Consider the following 25,268-nt stretch of genomic DNA (forward strand, 5'->3'; position numbering starts at 1 on the left):
CGTGCTGTGCTGTATATGGTGGTGAAGAGGCTTTAGACGTAGTGCTGGCTTTAAGGAACATCCTTAACCAAGCCTCTATGACTCAGCTTAATGTTGTAGAGCGGGCGGCGCTAATTGCCGACCGGCTAAATGAATATCAAGTAAATTTAAGTAACTCTGCGTGGGTTACAAGTTCCAGAATTGCCGTGAAAGATTTTATACGTCTGATTTACCTCACGTGTATGACAGTTATGTTGCCTGAAACTTTAGTGCGGTGTTTTGACAAAAAGCTGCAGCCCAACAGTACGGAACTAGATGTGTATAAACAGATCAAAAAACACATGTCTAAATGTACTGACCTTGATCCCTTGCTTACTCAAGTTTTTGCAAAAAATGAGAATAAACCACAACAAGTAAACGTGGTCAATAACAATCAAGCTGCAGGGATGGTTTGTTATAACTGTAAAAGACCAGGTCACATGATTTCAGACTGTCGGATGCATTTTTGTTCAATACACAACAGTTCCACTCATTCATATAATCGTTGCTTCTCGCGGAATCAACAGCAGAATCCTAAAAACACGCAAACAGTTGCCAATGAAAACAAAAACAAGGGTCCTCAGTACTTTAAAAAGAAACAAGCGAACAGTAATGCTGCTCAACAGCAGAACCAAACAAATCGTGCTTCAAGTAACTCTGTTCCTGGGCCGTCTAGCCAGAACTTGCAAGGTCAGACGAATTTTCCGGGAGTGCAAAACAAAGCAAATACCACATAGTAAGCTCCAGGGGGGGAGAGGACGATGTTGGGTCATTCATATCAACATCTTTTGTATCAAATAATCAATTTAATCATTTATCAGATCATTGTGAGGCAATCGATTTTCCTATGAAACACACAGCCGAATCCAAAAAATCTGTGCAGGTTCCCGTAGATTTGCAACAAATTCACGCAATTATAAGTCAAGATGAGTTACGCCCAACTTTACATGCAGTAAATTTTGACCATAAGTCATTTACCTTATTCTTTGATTCCGGTAGTTCACGTAATATCATGGATTTGCGGACTCATCATTTGCTTTTTTCGAACTTTCCTATAGAGAAGTCCGGAGTAAGACTCTTGGGTATAGGAAATAATGAATTAAATGTGGTAGGAGTAACTCATGTTCAGTACAAGGTTGGTAAGCGCACGTTTTCCGATACCTTTGTCGTTGTACAAAACATTGATATGTATCCCGCTGTAATTATAGGATACCCGTCTATGGGCACTCAAAACATTACCTTAGCCCCTGCAAAACACGGCGTGCATATCAAAGGAAAATTTTATAAGTCTTCTAATACCCTAAAATCAGTTTTAGATAATAAGGAGACAGAAAATAGAGTAGTAACATACATTGAAGAACCAATCACTTGTCTCATGAACCAAGAAATAATCCATGCGACCCAACAGAATTCTCGCTCACACGTAATATCAGCTTGCACGCAAACTCTTGAGCCGAACGTAATTTCGAACATATTAGTGCGTGTAAAGAAAACCTTGCTGGGATCTGAAATGTTAATCCTTTTCGACACTCTGAAAACACACGGATTATCCGTCAGACAAGCCATTTATACAGTCGGCTCACAACAACAATGTAACATCGAAGTCTGTAATAATTTGAATACCACTTTAGTAATCCACAAAAATCAACATATCTTTGGATGTGGAAGTTTATAAACCATCGCATTCTTACCCGGTAGCTGAGATCAATCACGCTCAATCAGTTGCGGATGAATCCCTTTTGCAATCTATAAAAAAATAAAATCAATAAAGACATTCAAGAAGAAGAAATGCAGCAGAAATTTTTGAATCTTTTAACTGAATATCATGATGTTTTTTCCACTACGGATGGATCCTTAGGAAAAACGGATGTCATCAGCATCAAATAAGGTTAAAAGACAAACAGAAAGTTATCTATGTACCTTCGTACAGACTTCCTATGAAATTCCAGAATGAGATAAATGAGGAAGTAGGTAAAATGCTAAAAGAAGGAGTCATTAGGAAATCAAACAGCCCTTATAATTTTCCGTTAATAGTTGTACCGAAAAAAGATCGAACTTGGCGTATTTGCGTAGACTTCCGTCGCTTAAATGAGGAAACAATCCCTGACTGATTCCCAGTGCCATGTACTGACGATATACTATCTTTACTAAGTCAGAACAAATATTTTACCAGTTTGGACTTACTCAAAGGTTTCCACCAGATTCTGTTGGAAAAAGAGAGTATCCCATACACTGCCTTCAGCACGGCCAGGGAACATTATGAATTTTTGCGTATGCCTTTTGGTTTACGTTGTGCTCCATAACTTTTACTAGAAGATCAACATTGTGTTTGGAGACTTTGTTAGGAGATATCCTACATGCCTATATGGACGACCTTGTAATCTTTTCTAATACCTTAGAACATCTACGTAAATTAGAGTTAGCGCTACAAAGACTAAGGCAGCATAACCTAAGGGTAAAGATAAGTAAGTGTGAATTTTTTTAAACAGAACTAGTCTATTTAGGTTTCACGGTGTCTAGTCAAGGTCTTAAAGTAGTCCATGATAAGGTATCGGCTATCCGTAACTTTCCAGATACCTACTAACGTCAAGGGATTACAGCAATTTCTAGGATGTAGTGGTTACTACAGGCATTTTATACGCAACTACTCAATCATAGCCGCTCCCCTAACCGATCTTATAAAGAAGGGCGTAGATTTCATATGGTCTGAGAAACATCAACAGGCGTTCGATACCTTGAAAGATGAACTGTGTAGTTCCCCTATCTTGAAATTTCCTGACTTCGGTAAGGAATTCTTTATTGCAACAGACGCCTCAAGACCTAGGAGTAGGTGGTGTATTGCTTCAACAATATGACAAACAGTTTTTCCCTATAGCTTTTTATTCGTAAACTGAGACCTTCCGAAAATAAATATGCAGTAATAGACAAGGAAGGGCTCGCTATTGTTAATTTACTAGTGCATTTAAGTTCATAATATACGGTTATCCCGTCAAGGTTCTCACTAATCATAAGCCCCTAACCGACTTCTTTAAAGGCTTTAGTCACAGCCCTAAACGAACTCGGTGGCATATGATCATCCAAGACTTTGGCGCGAGGATCGGGTATTTACCTGGGAAAGCAAATATCATTGCTGACGCATTATCACGCAACCCCTCGTCATCTTGTACGGAGCCATTAGCTGAATTAATAGATATATCAATATCCACGCCTATTGTTAAAACTATATCTGAACAGGAAGATCTGGGCTGGAGTGCTGAACTATTACAGACGGAACAAAGAAAAGATCAGCAATTAGAAAAAATCATAAACGCGTTAAACGGAAATCCTAAGGAAAAGGAATATATAAAGTATAAGCAGCAGAATTATATAATCAAAAGATAATATCCTGTGTAGATCCGTGACGAGGAAAACCCGCAACACACCACAGCTGAATAAAAACGACCAGGTGGTGGGGTACCGATTTCAACTCATACCCACGTCTTAAATTGGTTGCATGCAAATCCATTGCCATGGACACCCTGGTTTTTCCATCATGTCAAAGAAAGCCAAATCCTTATTTTATTGGCATACGATGCTTACAGATATAAAAAAGCACATAGCTAATTGTCGCACTTGTCAAGAATACAAAGGGCACACGAAGACACCTGTCAGCCTAGGGGCTTATCCCGTGCCAAATCAACCCTTTGAAAGAGTACACTTAGATTTATTAACAGGGTTTTACGAGTCAGACAGAGGAAATAAGCACATCCTAGTAATCATAGATGCCTTGAACTCGATATACAGGACTGATAGCGCTTAAAAACAAAAACCGCAGCGAGTGCGCTAGGAAGTTTTACGAGTGCTACATTTGTAAACATGGAATTCCCACACATGATCATATCCGACTCTGGCGGAGAATTCAATAATCACTTCCTTAATCCTTGTGTGTTCAAATTCCTTTGCATAAAGAAAATCAATACCATGATCTACCACCCAGAGTCTAACAGGCTAGTGGAAAGAGCAAATCGTAAGTTTTGAAACATTTTAAGGGTCACCTTAGGGGGGATGGACCCCAACTGGGACATTGCCATACCTGCGGTACTAAGCACTCTCAATCACTCATAACATGTATCTATTAAAATGTCGCCGCACGAGGCACTGTACGTACCCAGCTAGAACGCCTTTCCATGTATTAACGCCTACAACCAATTTATCAAATCCTCTAAAGGATGTTATGGATGCAAGCATAAGTCGTTATAATATACTTCGTAAGAATCTAGAAGAATCACAAATTATAATGAAAAGAAATCATGATAAAATAGCTAAGCCAACTAAAACATATGCCGTGGGTGATAAGGTATACATACAAGTATACGTACGTAAAGGTTTAAACTACAAACCGACACCTAAGTTTGAAGGCCCGTTTAACATTTTAGAAACATTAACGGCCAATAGATTTAGGGTTCAAAACGTATCCCAACCCACTGATTGAGGAATCGTTCCATTGGCAAACAATATCAGAAATTAAAAAGAAGGGTAGATGGAGGTGAGGGAAATTTTTGTATCAATGAAACTTGTATAATAAGTTATATATATATATATATATATAGATATATATATATATATATATATATATATCATATTTGTATGTAAACCATATTCTTTAACATGAGTTATTACATATTTTACTCATTGCAGGTTTCCAAAATGAATCTGTTATTGTTAGGAGTGACATTGTTCGTTCAGACATCTTTGTCGTGTGGGAAGAGCGCTAAAACAAAAGAATTAGATTTTACTCATGGCACTATTATAGAAAGAACAGAAGACGTTTTCATTACCGCAAGCAATATAGTCATAGAAGTCGATATGCAGGCGATATTTCTGCCTGAGGATGACGTCCTTAACCTAAAGAGTGACCTGTTGAGGTTTGCTGTTTCGTTAAAGGAAATGCACCAACGTCATTTTCATGCTAACTCAGAGGTTTCGCTAGCTCAAACCATCAGCGTCGCGGATATGTTATCATACGACTTGCAGAATAAAACCGCCGAGGCAGAAGAACTTGCTCGAGACCTGCTGATGTGGTCTGTGCGGCACAATACTCTCGAACGTCGCAACCAGCTTATATTTGCTGGATTAAACATCTTGGGATCTGTTGCAAGTTTAGGCTTAGGAATTTCAAATCGCCTTAAGATAAATAATCAAAATAAGAGAATTGAATTTTTGCAACATAAAACCGAATTAGCTTTGTTCGAACTGCGTAGCCAGTTATCCTCAATCAATCAAATAATGAGTTTGGTGAACGAACATTCTAGTAATATTGATCAGATTATGGAAGTACAACACTTGCTGGCTACGTTAGCTTATTATAGTTCGAAAATAGATCATATCCGTACCAAATTATCACATTTTATTGAGAAATCAAAGGACTATGTAGAAGCTATTATGCTAGCGACAAAGGGTGAGTTATCTCCACACCTTATGCCTATTAAAGATCTGACTTTAACTTTGGAGAGCGGACGGGAGAAACTAGGTTATATTCCTTTATTAGACGCCCATAAAATAGAGTTTTATTATAGCTTAATATCGGTAAGCGTTGAAAATTACAGGATTCTGATAACCATTCCCTTTGATTCTTCCGATGCCTGGCAATCATACAAAATAGCACCGTTCCCAACTTTCATGACGAATAACTCAAGTCCAGTAATATCCAATTTGACGGGACATGTATTGATTCCCCCTGATAGGAAATCATATACAGTCATTAAAGACTTAGATAAATTCACTCACTGTTCAGAAGCCATGAATAATAAAGTTTGTACAGCTGACTCTTTTGAATTCCATCCTATATCAATGGATTCATGTGAGTTAGGCATAGTGCTAAACGGTTCTCTCTCCCATACACGCGAAGGTTGTCTGAAGAAACTTTATCCCTTTGACAGTAATAAGTTCAATTACAGACTGAACAACGGCTCGTGGATCCGATACGACAGGGAAGGTTTTCAAGTGGCATGTCCGGATGGGACCACAGCCCATTCCCAGGTCTTTGTCGCAGCCGACGGTTGTACCGGGACATCTACGAACTACACGGTCAGAGGGGTCCACACTATAATACGTGAGAGGACCTATTTTGCCAACTATACGTGGGCGACTGCAATTATCCCATCACTACCTCTCCCATACAACGCGTGGGTGGCTCATCGTTTGACGCAACTGGCTGAGATGGACCACACGTCGCCGACTTGTGCAGGAGAAAATCTTCGTTTCTACGTGCTTCTAGCCGTGTTTTGTGTTACGGCAATTATTATTATCGCCGTTAACATCTTTGCTTGGCATAGGTTGAGGCGAACACAGACGGATCTTCAAAGGAACGTTCTGCCACGTCCAGACAACACTCCTGTTGCGTTAAAAGCGTTTACTTTCAGAGCCATCTGAAACTGGCCATTTCACCTGGTTCCGAGGAAAATTGTCTGGAATTGTGTTGTGTGTGAAAAGCAGTCTGTATGCTGGCAATATGTAGGACAAGAGACTCTAAGCCTTTGCATTTTGAACAGTTAAAAGTATCTTTCGGGCACCTAATAAAATATTGTAGCCCTATATATTAAAATACATAAGAGTATCTTTTGGGCACCTAATAAAATATTGAAGCCCTATATATTAAACTGTTGGTGCGTGTACGTACCAGGAATTTATATCTGTGCACAATTATACAATTATATATCTTTACAAAGAGTGACAAGTACTCTTGAACAGTTATCGATGATCATGTTATGTATCTTTACAGAGTAACCACTACTCTTAATCGGGTTACCTATTACTATAATCTTCATGTATACATGTTAACCTTTTAATTTTTTCTGGTACCTAATAATCATTATTTACATTATATGCCATATATATATCAAACATGGATCTATATTTTCCATGCATTTTTCTTTATTTATGAATATGTCCAAAAAGGGTATGTAACAAAACCTTTTATGCACTTAATCACTTGTTTATGATTATGTCTAAATATATGTTACGGGCACACTCCTAAGAAACCATGTTTAAAGTAACTTTTGTTATTCAAGGCTTGAATGGTAGCTGTCCGAGCCTAATGTAATAAATACATTAATTATAACAGATAATTCCATATCTGTAAATAGAACCCACGACCTAAGGGGTCATTGGTGAATTAGGAGCGTCCTACGTGACAATCCGAATCTAGATCATGTTTGCAATGCTTGCAGTAGCCTGGTTTGCATTTGGGTATATCATCAGTTTATGTATCTTGTCAACTGATCACAACACCTTCCATGGGAAGCGGTTGACCTGTTAACCCGCACCGGGTACTCATGACTTCCGAGCCGGCAGACTACGTATTCATTTTATGTGTAAATCGCTGAGATAGCTAGTGTTTTGCTATCGACACGATGCCTTGTAATATTAGTTCTTTGCTAGTTACGAAACGGAGCGGTCATCTGACCAAACCATCTCTAGTGATGGAGTTGAGAAATAAAGCTGTTTAAGATTTCAACTTCCTCTGTTTGAATCATCTCCCTTATTCTAAAGAAGAACCAACTAGATATCACGTCTACGAGATGAGAAGCAGAACCACAATGCTTACGAATAACAGTCGTAAGAAAAGACACACAATCTTTCGCTAAAGCGGAAGATTATATATATATATATATAGATATATATATATATATATATATATATATATATATATATATATATATATATATATATATATATATATATATATATATAATATATATTGTGACGAAGTGCCAAGTATCTGGTTACTACACTTACCATTCATTAACTGATACCTCACAACCAAAAGCCCAGACACCTAAACCCTCATCACAGGTACTAAAACGACTGAATACTCTAAAGGCAACAGTGATCCCTTAACAACTTATCAGTATTGCAGAAAATCAGACTAAGTTTATCAAAACAGGTGTGAGGTAATCTTGTAAGTGATTAAATTAATCAAAGGGCATCACTCCATCAACAACTTTAAAAGTCTAAGTATTTCCCTGATTTCAGAAGTCTAAGTACTTCCCTGGTTCTAAGTCACTTCAAGTTACTTGAAGGAAAACAGATCAATTACCACTCTATGTTTCTACCTAACATCAATATAATTATACGTATACTGGTATAAAATAAAGAAAACTTATAAAAATTTTAAATAAAAAAATTTATTATTAAACTCAAAATTTATAAGTGAAATTCACAATATCAGGGAAAATTACTGTTACTTGAAAACAAAGTAAAGTTTAATTAATTCTTAAATCAATTAAGTAAGATAAAATCAAAATTAATTTATTACAAAATTCAAGAAAATTAATTCAATCAAAATTCAAGTGTGTTACGCAATAATTGAAATTTGGAAATTAATTCACAAGTGCTAAACAACAATAAAACTTGAAAAGAATTCTAAGTAAATGCAAATTAATTCACAAGTGTTAAATTTAATTAAATGTGCAATGATTAAGCAATGAAAATAACTAAGTTAATTAAATTGTGAATGCAAATGAAAATACAGAAAAATGTAGAAAATATCACAATTTCAAAAAGTATTAATCCACAGAATATAAAATAAAAAGACACCCTTCAACAAGAAAATGGACAAATGCACAAAACACAAAAATCACTTCAAATGAATAAACACAAAACACAAAAATTTGCAATGTGTAAAAGTGTAAATCTTTTCACTCAATATATTGTAACCATTAGTTTTTACCAAACCTTCGTAACCATCTGTTATTAGTTTTAGTTTTTACCTAACCACTGTTCCTATTAGTTATTAGTTGCAACTGATAAAAATATAACACACTTTACCTTTTTGGTATACCAATTTCTTTCTTTCTTGCTGCAGCTTGTTTCACACTTTCACAAAACCAGGCACCGTTACAACAACGTTTGTTCAGATTCCACAAAAAACACTAAATAATACTAAACAAACTCGAAGAAATATCAAATCTGAAATTTAAAATTACGAGTGACCATTCAATAAGTAAGAAATCATTATGTTACTCTAACAACAAAAGTGCTATGCGATGGAGAAAGAGATGTGAATGATTTGAGTCTTTAAGCCCAAAAGAAAAACTTCTCCCTTACGGAAGCTGGACAGGGGAGATGACAAAACATTTTGGGCAATAATGCTTCCAGAAGCTTCGAAATCTTACGCATCTTTGCATACAAAATGTGTAATCTGCACGTGGCTTTGACCAAAGACATACGCGTACAAGACAATTCTGCTCAACAGACACGTACCGAATCATAACGGAGGTTGAGCGATAATTAAGACTGACATGTTTTGATAACAACGCGAAGACTCGAGCTCTCTTATCAAACGTGTTGACAGATTAGGAAAAACAACTCTAGCTTTGAATGGACAAAGATACTCTCTCTCTTTCTACATTCTACTTATATATATATTCTTTTTATAAATCATGTTAAGTGAAATCTGAACACACATTTAAAACATCCTATCTCTAAGCTATCTAGGAATCTGAAAAAATGTTGCCAAAAATCTACATAACATTTTATACAGTCTAAGAGGGGATATATGCATTTTGAAAGTAGCAATATATAATAAATATATATATATATATATATATATATATATATATATATATATATATATATATATATATATATGTATGTATGTATAAATATGATATTGTTATGATACAATAAGTTTCATACTTACCTGGCAGAGATATATATAGCTGTATTTTCTGAAGTCCGACAGAAATTCAAAAACTTCCGGCACACACAGTGGTCGGCCAGGTGGTTAGTACCCATTCCCGCCGCTGGGAGGCGGGTATCAGGAACCAGTCCCATTTTCTATTCATAATTTTATTTCCACTGTCCCCTGAGGGGAGGTGGGTGGGTACTTAATTATATATATCTGCCAGGTAAGTATGAACAAACTTTATTGTATCATAACAATATCATTTTGTTCATGAAACTTACCTGTCAGATATATATAGCTGAATCCCACCGTTGGAGGTGGGAAGGGACAGAATAGAAGGATTTTGGGAAACAAATGCATGCAGATGATTTACATCTTGGTTCCACCTGTTAGCACTTGCTGGCTTCGTGGTTATTGCCACGTAAGTCTGCTTGTGCTACTAGAGTTGCCAGCGAGGTAGAGACCTATATAGCTGGTGCACTCCAGATGATCTGTCAACAGGGGGCGAGACCACGACGTGACTAGACCATATTGACCATACCATGAGGGCTAAGAAGTAAAATAAATATATATATAAAAATATATATCACCACCTGACCAACCTAGCCAAAGTTAAGGTGTGTTAACTAAGGCTTAAGAGTTAAGAAGTCACCGTTGTCGGCGACTCAACTACTAAATTAAGAGCTCTTCCTAACCATTTTTCTACAGGATAGGATGAGTGGTACTACTTGCCCCCAAGATTGTGTTCTGCAGACACGTATGGCCCTAGCGAGCAGCAGATTCTCATATGCCATCTTCACATCTCGCAGGGCGGGCCAGTGTGAATTGAACACAGAGTTGCTTCGCTAAAACATGGTACTCAGGATGTTGCTGAGTGCCATGCTCTGTTGAAATGCTTCCGAGGCCGCGCCCTCACCTCGTGAGCATTCAAATCAAAAGATTTCAAATCTTTTGTGCCAACCCACAATGAAGGATCTTTTTTTTTTGAAAGAACTCCTTAACAATAAAGCCAGGGTGTTCTTCGATATGGGCAAGTCTGGTCTTTTCGGAACACTGCAGATTGTCCGTACGACTTCGACTTTCTTGAGTTTTATGTAGATAAAACTTGAGAGACCTGACAGGGCACAGGACTCTCTCTGGCTCCTGCCCAATAACTTGTGCCATCCTTGATTCCAAGCTCCTGGCCCAAGAACAAGACGGGTTCCATTCTTAGGCCACAACGGAAGGCTTAGAGAACGCACCGCCTGTGTTCTCTAATGCCAAAACTTCTGACGATGGCTGAAAAAAAACCTCACTAACCCTCTTTGTCGTATCTAGGGTGGTTAGAAAGGGCCTTCCTGATCACGTGCAAGAGTTAACAGGTAGGAGATGTTCGAATGCTTGACATCAAGAACTTCAGACTATGTCTAAGTTCCATATTGAAAGCTTCGATCTGGACATGCAGTCAGTCAGTCTGTACTAAAGTCAGGTGACCGACCAGTTGACCAGTCAGACGCATCAAGGACAGCAAGGCTGTACCCTGAAGACCATAAGGCACTATTCTTCGCTGAAGGATGAGTGTCTGGACTGCCTGGGCGATTCAAGCTAAGCAAAACCTTGGGGTATGAACGCAACCCAACGTCGTTAGCGAATCAACTCCTGAGCCACTCCTGACTCGAGCTTACTGGTGCAGGAGAAAGGAGCGAGGAGCAAAAAGGCGATTCAGTCCCGAAGGACGAATGCCTGACAGTCCAACCTGGTCTCATGTTAAACGATCATCGGGGGTGTGTAAACGCAACCGACTTCGTCAACAAGAAACTCAGGGCTACTATGTGTCTCCTGATCTCGCAACGAGTGTCTGACTCCGAGAAAACAGGTGAGACAAAAAGTAGATGGGTGAGCGAGTTTCGAGATTCCACAGAACTCAAAGATCGTGAAGGGCTTTGTTGTTTGACAGAAGCAAATCTCTGAGCCCAAAGGCCGTCAACAACATATTTGCGTATTCTTTAATAGTTGTGACTGCCAGCTTATCCCATTCTTCAAACGGAAAGGGAAGACGGCAATCTTATGCTGTCAACATCTCGATAGTCTGAACGTAGTCAGACTCAGAGTGGAGAGGTTATAGGTACCTTTCGTGATAAAGTAGACCGACTCTCTCGGAAAAGGTCCTTGGAAGGACGTGACCTCTGTGAATCTAGGATCTTGAAGGCCAACATGGGGCGATTAGCGTCATTGTCGCTCCCTGTGATGGTATAAATCATCTTAATTAGACATTTCCTCAAGCGTTTTGTTTTTTTTTTTTTTTTTTTTTTGTTTTTTGAAAAAAAAAGGGAAAAGATTAAACATCTATCCCTGTTCAATATCATAGCGAAGAGATGTATGAAAGGACGTTCCTAAAGTCTCCATAACTCTCAACATACTTCTAAAGAAAGATTCCACTCGGAAGTCAGTAGTTGCTGCCGTCGATCGAGACGATTCGTACGGACTTTTGCAATCCTGTAACGAACCTCTAGAGGATCGTTACATTCTACGTCTGTTGTTATAATAGGCTCTTTCTCGTAACCCGAACAGGGACCGAGAGAAGATACTTCCTAAGATATGAGAGAGCTGTGGAAGATCAGAGTTGATATGGACCACTGGTTCCAAAAAACTCGTTTCCAGGACTGGAGGGACGACAGAATTGCTTCCACTTCTTTCAGATTATGATCCAGGACATCTGAAACCCTCTCCAGATGTCCGGCACCTTCTTTCTATCACCTCAAGTGATACTTAACGCACCGAGAGATGTTCAGAATCATTCCTAGATCTTTAATAAAATTTCAGTTTCCCGGTAGAAAAAAACTGTAGAGGTCTGAATTGCAGTATATTCAGGAAACAAACTTCTTTAGGAAGGAAATGGTCCCCAGCAAGCTCATCCCATTCCCTCACACAGTATGTTTACTTCTATAAAAAAGGCTGCGCTTTGCCTAAGCAGGAGAGCATATAATAGTGAAATGTTGCGGTAGACTCGTAGTCCTATACCGTGCGGTAACGAGCACCGAAAGGAGTAAGAGATATCTCTGAGAACATAGTAAGGCAAAACGAATGCAATGTTTATTCATTCATGTAAGAAATCCCCTCAATCTAAGGCTAAAGTCCGTGATTGTAGGGCAGAGATACAGTTAGTCAGTCAATCCCGCAGGAGAGAGAGAGACGTAACTGCCAGCACAGAGATACGGTTAGTCAGTCAATCCCGCCAGGAGAGAGAGACGTAACCTACAGCGCATGACAGCGAACGTAGCTGGTACTGCCTCGTTTGGACTGGCGGAGAGGACAGTGACAGCAGCAGCTTACGATCGTCGTCTCTTACTTTATGCCTGGGTTGCCAGCTACCCTATTCTACGAAGAAATATGTCCGTAATTTTTAGCATAAAGAGACTCTCAAGCTGGTATATTTAAGCGAAACAGAAAACGCTAAATATATAGATGCGTTTGTGTGTCATAACACTACCATACAACGGTAAAAGATAAATCGGAAACTCCTGGAAGGCTGCAGGAGTAACGATTAAATGTCCTTAAAATTAATAGACCATAGACCTCTCGTTTTGCCATCCGAGAGGTAACTACAGCAAGCGTATATGACTTGAGCCAACCAGTAGTTAAAATAACGCAAGGCAAAATATGATATTATATTGCAATAAAGTTTTTTCATACTTACCTGGCAGACATAATACACTATAGCTGAATTCGGAAATACAGCTACATACATAATCTGGACAGGCAAGTTCATAAACAAAACTCAAGAGAATTGAAGCGGACAGCTCAAGCTTCTTATGTTTATTGGACATAAGCGTTCATTGACGTAGTCTACAAGTCTATTTCTTGTACGAGTCTGCGAATGATGAATGAGAGCTCTTCCGAATCTTGTCAATAAGAGCTTATCCGCTTACGCAATATAAAGTTAATGAGAAGTTTGTCAATGAGAACTAACCCATTTACGGGACAAAGAGATAATTTGTCAATGAGGGGATACCCACTTACTTGAAAAAACGATAGTATATTGTCAATGGGGGAAAGGAAATTCACTGAATTGACAAACGTAATCCAGGAAGTCGAGCATTTTTATTTTGCGATTCCCGTCTCAAACGAGGAAGGGGCAAGAATCCTGTTAAGAGACGGCTTACGACAGGTAGAACGACGATGTTCAATTCGGCAGCGTAAGTCCCGACTAGGAACTAACAAAATCTATCATCTGAAAAGCCCTTTCAGATGGGCTAAAAAAGCTTGAAAAACAAAATTATCCTGGGAAGAGGAAGAAACTCTCCAACCAGCTTCCTCTCCCGTATCAAAATTTATTGGCAGTATGGCAAAGGAAGTCCTGTCTTGCGCTTTCCTCCTTTTGATGAGTGCCTTTGCAAGAATCCTACTGAACGTAGCCGAGAGTCCTGACGTGCAGGACGTCGAGCTTTTACATAACCCATAGCTGCCTTACCGCAAAGTCTTGACTGCGGTAGAGCAAAAGAGATCTTTCCTTGAGCTTTCCATAACTCCATCCAATCCTGGACTTTACGAAAAGCAATATTACTGACAAAGACCTCTATAATTCACGAAACCCGTGGTCTTGCTGGGTTTCGAAAACGAAGTTGCCTTTTCACTTTAAGCTTCCTCCGAAGCACTGCTTACTTCACATTCTTCGCAGGCGATGTAGAAGGGATCACCGAAGTTAGGTAAAAAATCTTTAGGCCCAAATCAGCTTGAAGACTTCAACAGAAACGTTCAGCCAGGCGACACACCTGGCGTGCGCGCTCGGCGTCCACTGACTAGCAGCGAGCACGCTCGGCGTCCATTGGCGAGCAGCGAGCACTCTCGGCGGCGCCCGCTCGGCGTCCACCCTGGCGAGCAGCGAGCACTCTCGCGCGCCGCTCGCGCTCGGTATCCACTGGCGTGCGCTCGGCCTCGGCGTCTACTGGTGCGCGCTTGGCGTGCACCCGCGCGCGCGCCTGGCGTCCATCCGAACGTCCCGTCCAAGCCGAGCGTTCAAAAAAAACGTGCAGAAAAGCGTCACGCTTCTCCTGACAGGCGTCAATGCAAGCGAAAACTGCCTTCAGGAAGAGCATTAGACATCTCGGAGAGAAAACCGACTGCACGAAGCAGTCTCAGGTGAAGGGTTGATCGTGTGAGAATACGCGGGGCGAGGGAACGCCTTCTTAATTCTTTCACAGCAAACAAAGCCTAGGACGTCCGCGCTCAAAAAGCGTCCTGCAATAATTACTGAATTGTCCTTTCCCCCCCACCCTCCCTTTTTTCCTCGGTGGAAAACAAGAGTACACGAGTTCAGGGCGGGGACGTTTTCGCCTTCTTACTTCTCACTGCAACGCATGACGAGAGAGAGAGAGAGGACGTGAAACGTCCTCTTCTATAAAGCTTCTATTTAGAGGGCGCGAGTCCTTCCGAAAGCTCCAAACCCTGCGCAGGGAGGACGCTTCGGAGGACGAGAAGCAATCCTTCAGGATTCGTGCACGCACTTTGGCAGCCTGGGAGTAACTTCAGGTCTGCCGAAGGCACGTCAGATCGGTGGGAGTTCCTCGTAACCCTCCTTCGGCTTTCGACATGCTCTCTCCCTGTTCCTGGGAGTCAAGCAGAGGTCCCGGCCTAGAGGCGAAATAAGGCCGATCTGACGCACCCTCCACTACACAAGGGGCACTGTCACTGCACTTAGCCACTTCACTTTTTGCTCTCCAAAGCCAGCACTTTCGATTCTAAGTTACGAATCGATAGAGTATCAGAGAAAGGTCAATACCCTCTACAGAAAACTGTTTAGGGCTCCCGAAGGCGAACATTACAGGGTGGGGGGGGGGGGAGGGGGGGGTTCGGAGTAACAACTACAGAAGTAGCACTTTTCACCACAATGATAGGAGAGCGAGCACCTTAGATTCCAAGATACAGATGGAATCTATAACGTAAAGGGCATTACCTCACGAGACATATTTATAGGCCCGTAGGCCCATACTACAGGGTTAGGCAAAATAGTCTACAGGTAGGTTAGCCTACCCTGACTTTGTTTACTGATTAATTGCGTACATATGAATCATACGTCTTCCTTATGGAATTAGACAAAGTCTCACACTCCTTACATGACAAATCTCAACAAAGAAGCAAGACACATAGCCCTCGTGCATATCGAGTGCGGAACTACCGAAGCTTTCGGTAGCCACACCCTATCTTAGCAGACAACACCCTCTGAAACTAGCCTAACTAGATTCAGATAAACAAAAATGAATCATATTCAAAACAATTTAAGATAGCGTATGCCTAGCCACAAATCCAAGTCAATAAATCAAAAGACAATTAGGATATTTAGCGGCCATGAAGTTTCCAAAATCCTAAGACGGAGGTACTGAAAACAGGTGTTTCCAGCACCGGCGACAGAAAAAGAAATTATGAATAGAAAATGGGACTGGTTCCTGATACCCGCCTCCCAGCGCGGGAATGGGTACTAACCACCTGGCCGACCACTGTGTGTGCCGGGAAGTTTTTGAATTTCTGTCGGACTTCAGAAAATACAGCTATATATATATCTGACAGGTAAGTTTCATGAACAAAATATTATTATTATTATTACCAACTTGTCATCCATGAAACGTAATGACCCTGTGTTGAGGTTTCATCTCTAAATCTAAGTCCCTTTTCCTCCATTTCTTTTATATGTTATTATCAGTTCCAGATTTAGTAGCAACAATGTGCTTAGTTACTGACTATTTCAACAGCAAAAATAATAATAACTATGTGTTTATATGTTACACACACACACACATATATATCTTAAGTGCCTCCTATGAAAGATTTTTAGATCCGCCACGGGTTATCATCTTTAACAAGGTCGTGGATGACAAGCATGCTTGTCTAATACCACTCGCTACGTTCTTTCTTCCATATCTTAACTCCTTAAGTCTATACTTAGCTTGTTATCTTCATATATTTAAGGTACTGCTTCAATTACAGCGGGGTATTCTATGGTTTTTCATTATTTCTGTTAGCTCCTCTCTTTTACCAAGTCGTCAGACTTCCTAAAATCTTTCGATACCTCCAACATACAGCCCTTGCTTCCTTCTATAGCTTTGTTCTACACATCACTGCTGTAAGAGGAGGTTACTTTTATCTCTTCCTCCTGCTGAGACTCATCCTTGCTCTTCTATGATATCATTTGTGTCATGTAGGCACTTGATGTTGTCAGTGCACCTCACGTTGTGCACTCAGGGAATTAGGGGGAAACATCAGTTCAGGCCAACCCTCATCACGGTGGACGGGTCTTATTCACTCGATATTTAATTGGTGAAACATGAATACAATTGCAACTCTAAGCATACCATTTAAAAGACTGAAGTTTCGTCAACATATTGTGATATATGAAAGCCCATACGAACTAAAATAAGCATGTGAGCTCTTCGTAAAATTATGTTTTCAAGGCAGTTTTGAAATCCAATATGGCGGCTACGTTTTTCATGGACGGTTCTCATCAGTGACGGACACCATCTTTCCCCCCCAGCCTTCCCAGCACTCATTTGAACAAGTTAGCGTATGTATGTAACGTTTATTGATCTTACTCAAGATTGCAGTTGTAATCAGCACAATAAAAACAACATTTTGTTTGCCTATATTAGTGAAAGTAGAAACTTGTTATTCCCGGGGTTATGGTTGGAACTGAATTCATTCTTACCTTGTAATCGGCGGTTTTTATCCTTACTGCCATCACAACTGAAACTCCACAGTGCTTATTTGATTGTTATTATACACATTTTGGTCTCAGTTCACTCCACATTGCACTTTAAACCCGTTGCTGTTCCTGGTTTTCTAAGCGCGCGCGCCATAAACACAATTACAAACAGCAGACGACGACAGACGACGACAGACGACGAAACTGCAAAGTTTTATTCCCTAAACTGTTTACTTTACTCGTTATTTAGTTTAAATTTACATTGTTATTTAAAAATTTTGATTTAATTTCAGTATATTATCCCTTTTTAGCAACCAAATTACCCCGAAAAATTACAGATATTTCTAACGTAGATAAAATCAAATGTTTCTAACGTTTTCGTACATCTGGCTGCCGAAAACCATAGAGGAACGAATACGGAAAAGTGCATAGAGAACGACTACGTTTTTTTTTTTTTTTGCTTTTTTGTTTTTGCTAGCACTTTTCATTGATTTCAGTCTTTATTAGTATTTTGAATTTCTTAAAATAATCGTATGCCAGAAATAAATGTAACCTTTAATGTTGCATGCTTTAATGTTTGCATGCTAAGAATGGCAAAATCATCGTTGCCACATTAGTGGAGGCTTCACACATACGCCGTTCCATTATTATAAAACTGTTTCCATGAATTCTAGTTGTCATAGTAATGCAATAATGATAAAATTGCTTTAATATTATGTATATATACTTCCAATACATAGCCTAATTTCACCAATTTCAACGTTTTGTGTGTAGTCTTATACCCAGTTTGGAGGGTCACACATACCGAATGGCAACAGAGAGAGAGAGAAAGGAAGGCGGAGGAACGAAGAAGAAAAGGGATGGCGGTGGAGGGGGGGGGGGGGGGGTTGGGGGGGGGGTGGGGGGGGAGAGGGTAGGTGGAGCTTTATACGCGTGTTCGTATCCATTTCTGCATAATGGAGTTTTTGTCTCTTGGTACAAGGACAAGTGTCGTTATTCTTTACGATTAGTGATTCACGATACCCTTATAAATTACGGCACTGGGTGTAATGCACTATAGCAAAATCTCGTTCTGTTACGAGTGTTCGTTACAGAAATAGGTATTGCCCAAAAACGTGCTTGCACGTCTCTGAAACCCATAGTAGACATGCTGCTTAGTTGTTTCAATCAAGTTTTTATAACCAAGTATTTTTTACAAGCTAGCTATTGAATAAATTTGTATTTTTCTCAGTCCAAAACATATGCCCCTCAATGCTAACTTTCCTCTTTTAACGACTTTCTGGTCATTGCAAATTCGGCCCCATAATTTCTTATGGTGCGAAAACAGACAGAGGGCCCATGGACGAAAACGATTGCGTCACACTACGGCGATAATCCAGCAGTAAAACATCTTCATATATCCAAAAAGTAAATAATAAAGATATATATGCGCATTACGATTATAACAATTACATGTATAGCTGATAACAATCTGCACGAATAACTGGTAAACTGTTCTGCAATGACAGTTGAGTATAGCAATTATTTACAATAGGTACGAAAGTCAAGATGCCGTGACGTCATAATACAGAACTTGAAAGAACGTTCTAATTCAGAAAAAATAATTACTTAAATTTGAGTCAGAGGCGAGTTACTTTTTCAATAACGAATATTTTCAAATTTAATCATCATAAATATGTAAAAATATTGATGTTTTACTACTTATTTAAAAATTAGCCAAGAGAACGCTTCTCGTCATCTTCTACCCCAACAGCTGTTTACGCCTGGCTTGTTGTTGATGAGAAATCGTGTTTCGATTGTTGTGATAAAAGTGCTCCAGCGTCTGTGGGTACAAGTGTGTGCGGATTTATCACAGGAAATGGTTAGTTTATTGACACAAGCTACTCCGTAAACATCGAGATGGCGTCAATCTTCGAAACATTTTTAGTTGTAAGTAAAAATTTCTAAAGCGTTTTGGTGAGATTTCCACTGCCGTGGGCGCCATTTCAGTACCCTCTGTTTAAATCTGTTTAAATCTTAAAATTTGGCCTTAATTTCTAACTTTGGGAAAATACTTACTTCGAAAGGAGATTAGAGGTCTTTAGCTCGTTTCTCACCACCAACAAGTCGCGACTGATGCCCATCTCGGTGTCAGGACGCGTTATAATGTACTTTTTCGGAGGGTGGCTTGCACTGATGGTAGCTGGCCTGCGTGGCCTGCTTTGATGTTTTACCCTACTTAAGGTTCTTTGCAGCGTCCCTTCAGTCCCCACTTGCAACCCCCTTTCATCCCTCTTACTTTCCACTCTCCTAACAATTGTTTCGTAGTGCACCAGTTGTGGCAGAAATAAAAGCTAAAAAAAAAAAAACTCAATACCACACTTGTACTTACCACACACTCAGGGTGAGGAGCTGCTCTGCTGTCCACTGGATAGGTATAGCTAGGCTAGGCTAGGCTAGCCCTTGTAGCAATACACAAACCGAACAAGGACAACAACCACACAACAATTCAATAACTTTACAACAAAAGACCACTGCACAAATAATCATTATCAGTACCAAAAACCAATAACACGACAAGTCAACACACCGCCCACAACTCCAAGGAACCACAACTACTCACCAACAACAACATTCAACAGCTCACCTACAACACAACACAACTCATAATCATAACAAATTCAACAACACAGTCACAACCACCTTCAAACATACATACCAACAACAACTCAAAGAACAGCTTCAAAAACACAAAATAACTGACCAATAATATTTAAGACTGCCAAAACCACCGACTATTAATCACGGCTCTGATCACAGACTATCACTTCTCCGGACTCTCGTAACCACGCTCGCCACTGATAGTATACGGTGATTGCCACAACACACACACACTTATGACCGCCATCAAACCACTCACATTTATTCCTCCACCAATTTTGCTCTCTCTCTCTCACGCAACACTCGGAGACGTTGTCAAATATAAACTACCATCATAACTTCTCCATACAGTGAGCTAAATAAAACTTTACTTCTGTTTCACCTTTAACCTTTCTGCTCTGTCTCCTTTTCAGTACCGAATGGTATCTCATGTCCCAGCACTTGGCCTTTGGCCTACATTTTTTTTTTCTTATTCCAAAATTCCATTACTTATTTATTCTCAGATATTCTTTCTGCTATTAATGACATGTATACTTTGTATGAAATGTTTGTTAGAGATATTGGCCTCATTTCTTTTACCGTGGGTTCCGTTACTGTCTTTTAAGTTTTCATTTTTATTACTTCCATTCCCATGGCTACTTTTTTGAAGATTCTTTCTATCTCCAATGTTGTTTAATCTAATCTTAGAGAAAATCATGCGGAGTATCGAGGAAGTGGATGGTGGGGTCATCTTGGGAGATACAAATGCCAAAGTCCTTGCATTTGCAGATGATGCTGATTTCCTAGGTACAAGTAAACAAAATATGGAACGTTTGTATATACCATTAAGAAAACTGCTGCCAGGATGGGACTAGAGATCAGTGTTAGTAAAACGAAAACGATGAGATTGTCAAGAAACAACCAACAACAACAAAATATGGGAGATTTTGAGAACGCAAGGGAATTTGAATATCTAGGAAATACTTTAACATCCAGAAATGAGATGGAGAGAAAGGTTCTGGCTAGAATTACACCAGGGAACAAATGCTTTTTCTGTCTACAATATCTTTTAAAAAGAAGAAACATCACAAGGTCTACTAAGTTAAGAATTTACACCACCATTTTCAGGACAGTAGTACTATACAGTTATACGGTTGTGAGACCTGGGCACTAAACATCAAGAACAGACACTACTGGTTTTTGAGATTAACATTTTGCATAGAATAACAGGTCCTGTTAGGAAGAGCATAATTAAATACAGGGCCGGATACAAGGTTTATTGTAAATCCGTTACAACTTGCTGCCAAGGACCAGCACACCGGCCGCCTGACAACATAACAACGGAACCAAGAACTCAAAAACAAAAGACGTTCACAGCAGGGAATAGAATCAGAATTAACAAAGGATTACCTTCTTTTTTTTATCTAAAACTCTACATCCCTTATCCCTAGAAAAGCAATAATATTCCAATTTAAAACATCAGACAATTAAATGAATCAATACTTCTTCCAAAATATGTTACAAATATGAAAACAAAACAACATGATAAATACAGCATATTTGTATATATTTATAAATCAAGTCGATCTGGAGGTTTACTTATTCGACTGGATCGCCTTAACATTGGTGGTTGTACTGAACATTCACTATCATTATTTACAGTTACTTCTATGTGTCTGAAATGAAAGCACTAGAATCACTCAAATTTACAGATGACTTAGAATTATTGGATATCGTTTCTTTATTGGATTAGTTAAAGTCACCCATATATCTATACATAATCTGATCTGCATGTCTTGTCCAAATAATATTACCAAAACCCTGTACTTCCACCTTATAATTTCTCAACCCACGTACTTCCATAATCTCTCCTTCCACCCAAGGTGAACCTTTCCCAAAATTACGAACAAACACAGCATCATTGACTTTATACAATTTACCTTTCTCCTGGAAAATTTCATCCCTCATTTTCCTTTAAGATTTGTCTTTCAGTTTAACTGATTCGACAGTACCTTTGAAATTCCTACCAAACATTATTTCTGCTGGAAGAATTCACAGTCCTCCTATAGTTAATACAAAAATCTACAAATTCTGGTCTGAATATCTCCCTTCTTAAATTTTCCCAGGCCCTCCTTGAATGTTCTCACAGCCCTTTCAGCCAGACCATTGGAGGATGGATGATAAGGAGCTGGTGTTACATGCTTAATACTATTTTTACACAAGAACTCCTCCATCTCTTGAGAAATGGAATTTTTATTATAAAATTAATATTAATAATACTTACCTGTATAATTTATCTAGCCCTAAATCCCCAAAAACCCCACCAAAATTTACCACATTGGCAACCCTGTTACCTCCTATTCTGTCCGCTAGTTGGCAAACGCTGCCGTTGACATTTTATATACAAAACCCTCCCTGAATCAGTTGTGATAGGCAGATCGTGGGGTAGGATGGGTGGGACTAGATAAATTATACAGGTAAGTATTATTAATATTAATTTTAGAATAAAAATTCCATATTAATAAACATTACCTTAATATAATTTATCTAGCCCGATTAACCACATTGAAAAGGAGGGGGGAACCTGAGTACAATTTCCCCTTCGGACAGAATAGGACATAAAACAATCAAAGAAATATATATCATAAGCAGTTAAAAAACCCAACATGAGGTCTAAGATACTAAGAACTCCAAGTCTCCTACCATAATGCCGCAGAACTGCGGTAGTAAAGGACAAGGAGTAAGTGTATAGTCAGTCAGTCTGTACTAAAGTCAGGTGACCGACCAGGTGACCAGTCAGACAAAATGAGGACAGCAAAGCTGCACCCCAATGACTATCAAGTACTACAACGACACCTGCTCTCTCAGAATGTCTGGCGCCAAGAGAGAGGATCGGGTATTGACAACTCTTTCCCTGAAGGATGAGTGCCTGGACTGCCTGGGCGATTCAAAGCTAAGCAAACACTGGGGGTGTATCAACGCAACCCAACGTCGCCAGCAGCGATATCGGCTCATGAGCAACTCCTGACTAGAGCTTTCTGGTGCCAAGAGAAAGGAGCGAGGAGCAAAAAGGAGACTCAGTCCCGAAGGACGAGTGCCGGAAGTCCAACCTGGTCTCATGTTAAACGATCATCGGAGGGTGTATCAACGCAACTGACGTCGTCAGCAAGAAACTCAGGGCTACTAAATGTCGCCTGATCTCGCACAAGTGTCTGACTCCGAGAAAACAGGTGAGACAAAAAGTAGATGGTGAACGAGTCACCAGATGACAGCAGGCGATCCATCGACTAATTCCCTATCCAGAAGGACAATGGAAGAAGCGTGAGTCGTCAGGACAAGCGAACCAGTGGCTAGTCCTAGGTCGGCATTGACTTTGGGAGAAGCATAGTCGCCAGTGCCGACAACCCAGTGGCTGGTCCCATGTCACACTGACAATGGAAGCAGCATGAGTTGTTAAGCAGCTAGACCTTGTCATCAACAACACCTAAATACCAAACTGCCTAATTCCCATTATAACTAAACCAAAAACTGCCATAAGTTATAATGTAAATACAAAAAAAAAAATATACAACAAAAATGAAAAAATAATATACAGGTAGCAACCAACGTAAAACAGGAAGACTACCTAATTCTCCTGTCTGAAGACCTGTCCTACCATCACCAACGGGCCCAAGGAACGAAGGTTGCCTAGAACTAGAGAAATATCCCTCAAGTAAAAGGAGGCAAAAAACAGAATTAGAATGCTAAGTCGCCGCCTCAACCATCTTGGCAACCGAAACGTTCTTCATAAAAGCTACTGGTGTAGCAACTGCTCTAATACTGTGTGCTCTCGGCGTCTGGCCCTCACAGGCAGCCGAACCACCAGTTTTAATAACAAGATCTCTGAGAAAAAAGGATACACCATTCTTTGATATAGGTCTCTTGACATTTCGAGGTGAAACAAACAGATGACGGGGACGACCCTGAATGTCCTTTGTGCAGCGTAAAAAGCATGAGAGCGCCCTAACAGGGCAAAGAACTAATTCCTCATTTAAATTATCGACAAAGTCGACCAGCGACTTCAGCACGTAAGACCTGGGAATGGGATTATCAGACGATTCAGTCTTTATGACAAATCCGGGAAGGTATGACAAAATAATGTCTTGTCCAGATCTGGCAACCAGAAAAGTGTGTGCTTGCAGTTCACCCACCCTCTTGACCGTAGCCAGCGAGACAAGGAAGAGTGTCTTAGAAGAGAGGTCCCTAAAATCGGCCGTATTCAGAGGCTCAAACAGAGGGAACCTAAAGACTTTAAGGACTATTTATGTCCCATGTCGGAGGAGAACACTGCGGACTAGGTCGGCCAACTGTCGCACCACTCTGGAGGAGAACCCTTCGTGCTTGGAGAATCTCCTGACAGTCTCCAGGCATGAAGATGAGCATGTGGAGCCTCTGATGGAACCGATGAAAATGGGGTTGTTTGAGAAGATCTGGTCTCTCTGTCAGACGAATGGGGGGCTCCACCAGAGCTTCCAGTAAGTCGGGAAACCACTCCTTTGTGGCCAGAAGGGGGCAATCAAGGCGAGATCCAGACGCTTGGTTGCTCTCACTTTGTTGAGGACTGACCTCACCAGAGCGAACGGAGGAAATGCATAGGCTTGAAGGCCCTCCCAGTCCTGCAAAAGAGCGTCTGTCCCGGCACTCTGAGGAGTCTGGTAAGAGGCAAAGAAGATCTGGCACCTAAAATTCAGTGGGGTGGCAAACAGATCAACTGTGACAGGCCACTTCTTCCTGAGGCTGTCGAAGACTTCCTGGCAAGTGTCCATTCCGACCCTTGAACTTCATACGGTCTCGACAAGGCGTCTGCTAAGACATTGTGATGGCCCAAGATAAACTGAGGGACCAACGTAATCCCAATCTTCTGCCCAACACAGGATTGATCGCGCTTCTTGAGTGAGAAGGTCCAACTGTGTGCCATCTTGGTTTCTTAAGTACGAGACTGCTGTGGTGTTGTCGACGAAGATCGCAACAACCAACTCCAACAGTTGATCCTGAAATGAAAGAAGGCCTAGGTATACTGCCCTTAGTTCCTTCCAATTTATTGACATGATCCTCTCTTCCTCTGACCAAAGGCCCGAAGTGGCCTCGGAGCCCAGGTGCGTGCCCCAACCTTGATCCAAGGCGTCTGACCAAAACACTAGGTCCGGCAGAACTGAAAGAAGAGATGTCCCTGACTTGAGGCGGTGAACTTGCATCCACCAACGGAGATCCTTCCGACATTGTGGAGAGGAGGCGACTATCACGAAATCCCAC

The 25,268-nt window shown here is 40.3% G+C and overlaps 1 protein-coding gene across 2 annotated transcripts in view; it reads right to left on the reverse strand.

Moving 5' to 3' along the window:
- Nucleotides 1-20,166, reverse strand: part of LOC135225014 (uncharacterized) — a 129,366-nt gene extending 109,200 nt beyond the window's left edge. Inside the window, exon 1 of one of the 2 annotated variants that reach the window (XM_064264302.1) lies at nt 20,101-20,166. The gene's annotated coding sequence lies outside the window, so the exon portion shown is untranslated. Of the gene's footprint in view, nt 1-19,728 lie in introns of both variants that reach the window. The other variant, XM_064264300.1, reaches the window with a different exon arrangement.
- Between the last annotated feature and the right edge of the window lie 5,102 nt (nt 20,167-25,268).

The sequence above is a fragment of the Macrobrachium nipponense genome, chromosome 12 (assembly GCF_015104395.2).
Source record: "Macrobrachium nipponense isolate FS-2020 chromosome 12, ASM1510439v2, whole genome shotgun sequence".
Taxonomy (NCBI): domain Eukaryota; kingdom Metazoa; phylum Arthropoda; class Malacostraca; order Decapoda; family Palaemonidae; genus Macrobrachium; species Macrobrachium nipponense.